The following is a 6000-nucleotide window of genomic DNA, read 5'->3' as shown; positions in this document are numbered from 1 at the left end:
ATTCCAGAACAGTGATATTAACGAAAATTAATGATATCAGAATTAAAAATAATATGTTGCACTTGGGAGACTACAAGAGAAGTGAAAACTTTTATAGAAATTGAAATACATTGGTACATAATTTACAAAATTAGTAAAATCTTTTATAAAAAGGATAATTTATTTTAAAATCCCCTAAAGAGCGACATCACAGAACGTTTTCGAACTAAAAAGTTCATCATCAGTGTTCTTAACCTGAAGTGAGTACAGAGTAAGGTTGAAAAATACAAACTGGTTATACTTACAGGTTTTTAACATGCTTGAGCCACTTAACTGTAAGAGTGAAAACCCTTTAAATGTTGTACAATTATAGAAAGTTTACGTGTTTATGTTAAATTGAATGTGATGTTTATAATAATACTAGATTTAACATCATGCAATACAGGACAGGACTCCCCACACAACATGTGGGTTGCTTCTCCAGAGGTCGATCCTTACTTTACGGACTGTATTTCACTGATGGACAGAGAGTGAGAGAGGGAAAGGGGATTAATACTGTTTTTCCTTTCCTTAATCATCTACAGAGTATCTACAGACGCTCTTCACAAAAGGAACCTATGAATTCTGGAACTCGTTTTATGTATATTTGATGTATCTAAATCACCTCAAAAAATTACTTACTCATTTACGATTCACTCAATTTTTACCGCAGAAAAAATTTTTCAAACCAAATTTTTTCATTCTTGGGAATTAAATAACCTACAATTTAATATTTAAACATTTTTTGTATCTCTGATGCTAATCTTTCTATTCTGAAGAAAATGGCATTTTTTACCAAACTACAATAATTCTAAGCCAGTTCTTTAAAAACTAATCATTCTAAGCCAGTCAAACTTCTAGGATCTATTAATAATACATAAATAAAGAAGAATGAATAAGGCCAACGACTAAAAACACCGCTATCTTATATTATTATGCTTCCAATTGGATTTCTCCTTTTTTTGTTCAAAAAATATATTGATTTTTTAACCGTAACTTTTTTATTTTTTATCTTAGAAAGTTTGGTAAAAAAGAATATTGTAGGTTTTTTATAAGATCTATAAGGCTATTGATATTAAATCCATTTAATATCCTCAGTCGCAAAAAGAGGTGACTTTGAAAGGGTTGGTAAAGGTGGTTTTTGCATGTTATTATAAGTTATCAATAGCTCACTCAATTTTTGGCGTAGAAAAATTTTTTGCAAACCAAGTTCTTGGGAATTAAATAAGCTAAAATTTTATATTGAAACATTTTTTCGTGTTTGTGATGCTAATCTTTCTATTCGGAAGAAGAGGGAATTTTTTACCAAACTACAAAAATTCGTTATTCTCTTTTAACTCCATTCTTTTTCAAACTAATAATTCTAAGCCGGTCATACTTCTAAAATCTATTAATAATACATAAATAAAGAAGACAAAATAAGGTAAATGACTAATTTTAATTAGAATGGTGAATATGGGGTTGATTCCGATCACTTTTTCGCTGAAAAAATAGGACTGACATTTTTTTCATTATGTCACTTAATTTTTGAGCTAGAGATTTTTTTTATTTCTGTGGATAGATATGTTTAAATACTTTAACTTAGTTTCAACAAATTATCCTCGAAAAATGCATAGTTTTCCCGTCTTTTGACTTTGAAACTACAATATTTAGCATTTGACGAAGAAGAGCTAACATATAATAAAGTATACCTCGATTACTATTGGTCTTAAAGAAAATTAAAAAAAAACGGTTTTGTTTATTTTTTCAAAAGGTACATTTTTGTTAAGCAAAGTTGTTTTGATAAAACGAAAACTTTTTGAGTTATTAGCAGAAAACTGATTAAAAACATTAATTTTTTCGATATAAAACTAACACTTTCGATAGCGAATAAATCGAAAACTATTAATTTTATGAAAAAAATGTATAGAACGTTTTTGCTTAAAATGAATGTTTTACCAACTTTTGCGGTCAAAAAATAATAAAAAATTTCCATCCCCGTGATGGGGTGGCAACCACCCTCATGGTCAAAGCGCCTTTCCGCATCATATAGATTTTGATCCTTGGGCTATGCACTACTTATAGGGCTTTTCATCGATTGTCATTTGTTTCGAGCTTCTGTCATGTGTTACATAATATTAATATACAGAACCTATTTTACTTAAAATCAGGCCCGAGGCACTACATAATTTTCGGGCCCCTAAATATAATTTAATAATAATATTAATTAAGTTAATTAGTTAATATTGATATCAAATTTTTTAATTGTTCTAAGACCTTCTTCTTCTTCTTAAGGTGCCCTATCAAGTCCTCTTGACGTTGGCGATTAACATGGCGAAACTGTCTCTGTCTCGAGCTATTCTAAATAGTTCTGCTTTCTGTATTCCTGTCCACTTCCGGATATTCTTCACCTCAGAATGACCTCATTTTTTAAAATGTCGTGCGGGCTATCTCCATTCTACATTTTATCTCTTTATCTGGATCTAGTTGTTCAGTACGGCATATTTAAAACTGGGTACTCTTTGAATTATATGACCATCAACATATAACTGTGAATCTTGATGGGCCAAACGGCTAAATACCATGTACATATTTTGTTTTTGAACAGTTTATGTTTAGGCCAAACTCTCTTCCCACTGTGTCAATGGCATTTAAAAGGTGTTGTAATGTATTCATATCATCACTTAAAATAACTGTATCGTCTGCATGTCTGATTGTATTTATCAGAATTCCATTAACTTTCACACCCCATTCCAAAATATGGAGCGCTTCTTTAAATATTCTATCTGAATATAAATTGAATAACAGTGGGGACAGTATACAACCCTGTCGGACACCTCTTTGTATTTTGCATATTTCTGTTAATTTTTTTTATGCAAGCTGTCGCTGTTTGACGCCAGTATAATTTTTCTATGATTCGTACATCTTGACTATCAACTCCTTAATCCTGTGAGCGGCCGTGGGTAACGGCATAAACGCTGGCCTCATACGCCAGTAGACATGGGTTCGATCCCTGCCAAAGACAAACCATTTTCATTTCCAATAATGACACGAGCCGTCTCACCGTGCCTCGGAGAGTACGTTAAGCCGTCGGTCCCCCTGGGCTAGTGTACATCGACACTAGTTACTTGAAACAGGGTTAAAGATGTAATTGGCGCTGGAACTATCCGAAAGGATCTCCCCGGCAAAAATGCCATACGATATTATTATTTTTACTCCTTAATCCTTTAATATTTTAATTAATTTGTGATGTTGTACTCGATCAAAGGCCTTCTCATAGTCAATAAATATAGCAAATACGTCTTTCCTTTGATCTCGGTTTTTCTGCAATAATACATTTAGTGCAAAGAGTGCGACCCGGGTTCCCAGTCCATTTCTGAAGCCAAATTGTGTTTCATCCTGGTCTTCTTCACATTTATCTCCGATTCTACTGTGTATGATACGTAGAAAGATTTTCAAAGTGTGGCTCATGTGGTTCTAAGACCACAGTTGGCAAATTTGAAAATTTATCTTGTTTTATTCCAATCAACATTTTTTGATGATCTTTCCGGGCCCCATTAAAATGCGGGCCCGAGGCAGGTGCCTCACTGGCCTAGTGGTAAAATTGGCCCTGTTAATATATCTACGTCATACGTCTCTGGTTTGTACCATTGTTATATACGAATAACGAATAACGTATGACATAGATATATTAATATTATGTGACACATGACAGAAGCTCGAAACAAATGACTGTGAATGAGAAGCCCTATTCTCAAAGTTTCAAGCAAATAGATCCATTCTGTAAAAATTGCGAGGTTTTGTCCTATTTTAAGCTTCATTACTTGGACTATTAAACAGAATTATAAAAATAATACCAACATAATATATATTTAATAATTTAAAATAATCCTAACATGCTTGTTAACAACAAACAGTGCGAAAAAATGCTGATACTAAACAGTTTCAAAAGTTATGTATCACCTAAGATTATGCTCATTTTCATAGTTGATTTTTTCATGAACAGATTAACGGATACAGCTATTTTTTTTGATATTTTAGATTTTTCTTTCATATTTACATAGTATCCTCGACACTTTCATATCCTCGACATCTAATGGTAAAAGAAGCAATCGATTATGTATGTATGTATGTATTTACATAGTTGGGCAAATATTTACTCAAATTCCTTTTTTGTACTTATACCGGGTGGAAGAAAAAAATGTTTTTCTTATGTTAAGTTTGAGACACCCTGTAGGGAGGGACAAGGTACAAGTGTGAGTAAATGTAGATACTTATTTGAAAACTATTTATTCAAAATTCATTCAAATTTTTTGCATATAAAGAATAATTTAGTCGGACATTAAACGTTGAAGGCACCACGGGTATTATAATAATAATAATGCTTTCGGTCAACCCATATAACTCGGGCCGAAGGCCCTCGGTCTATACACCATTGACCTCAAGCGTTATTATCCTTATAATACCGTTATTATTCTTATAATGTACTCTTATGTTTTGAGAACATTTTGTTTTTTTTAACTGATATCTTTACCCCTGATATCTTTAGAAACAAATAAAATAGACGGTTTTATTCTTTAACATGTGTCTTAATTGAAACAAAAGTTTGAGAATCCCTGTAGGGAGGAAAAGGTACAAAGGTGGGTATACATTTAAATTATGTTATAGTGTCATATTCTGTGAACATTTTATTTTTTTAGTTTCTCTGATATCTTTAATAACAAAGAAACTAGACGGTTTTAATCTGTAATATGCGTTTTAACTGGCAACATGCGATACGTGAGGAGGCCATGTCTTATCCTACATTAAGATGAAATTATTTCCTATATATACTGTGAAAGGAACAAAGTGTTCACAGAAAGTTCTCTATGCAATGTACCTCTCGCTCTTTAAAGAGCCTCCACGTAGACACCAAATCCGTACTTACTCCCAAGGAAATTTCACTCCAAAACATCACAGAGCCTCCATTAAACAATCTCGTCTCTCTTATGTTACACTGTGCATACCGCTCACTGTCGACAACTAAACTCTTAAGATGTCGACCAGTATTGTTAATGTTATGTGCCATACTGTTTTAAAGGTTTATTAACTGATATTTTTGAAGTTATACTTCTTTACCGGCGATATGAGGGTGAATTTTTATATGTTAAAACCTATGATCCCGGCGCATGCGCATTATAACTTTGTTCTGATTGGATGTTCAAATGACATGTCAAAAATTATTCAATATGGCGGCTGTGGTACAGCTGTAGTTTAATTATTTATGGTTGTTGCGTTTTAAAATTTGTGTGAAAAGAAACAACAAACAAAAGTTAGTTAATAGTTATACTGCCTTTTTAAATAGTTTTCATATACCTATATTTTTGGACTTTTGGACTATTTTGGACAAGGAAAACTCATTCTAATTTGGTAAGTAATTTTTATTATAATCATATTGTAATTATACATTTGGATTAGGTTGAAATACAATAGAGCGTCGATTATCCGAACTAATTGGGGACATAGGTGTTCGGAAAGCCGATTTGTTCGGATAATCGAACTACAATATATTGATACATATTTATAGTCATACATATTTATCCACAAGTGAATAAAAGCCATATTTATATACCTACATATTTATTTATATCTTGATAATGACAACTAGCAACTAAACAAAAAAGTGCAGTCTTTGCAACAACATAATTATTTTTGGATACAATATTGAAGAAAATTGAAGATATTTTAAGAGTCAATTACTAACGCTTGCTCGGTATTCGAGTGCGGGACGCGGGAGTCGATAGTTCGAATAAGCGGTCGTTCGGTTGATCGACGTTCGGATAATCGACGCTCTACTGTACAGCCGGTTCCTAAAAAAACTGATACGACTCTTAGTAAGATTTCATCATGTTGAGCAGTGTATTTGATTGATCTGACATTATATTTATTATGACAGACAAATAATAAACAAACAACAAACAACTGATTCATGAAAAAACTAATAAGTATTTTAGAAAAATTTAA

The sequence above is a fragment of the Diabrotica virgifera genome, chromosome 4 (genome assembly GCF_917563875.1).
Source record: "Diabrotica virgifera virgifera chromosome 4, PGI_DIABVI_V3a".
Lineage (NCBI taxonomy): Eukaryota > Metazoa > Arthropoda > Insecta > Coleoptera > Chrysomelidae > Diabrotica > Diabrotica virgifera.
This window is presented reverse-complemented; position numbering follows the sequence as displayed.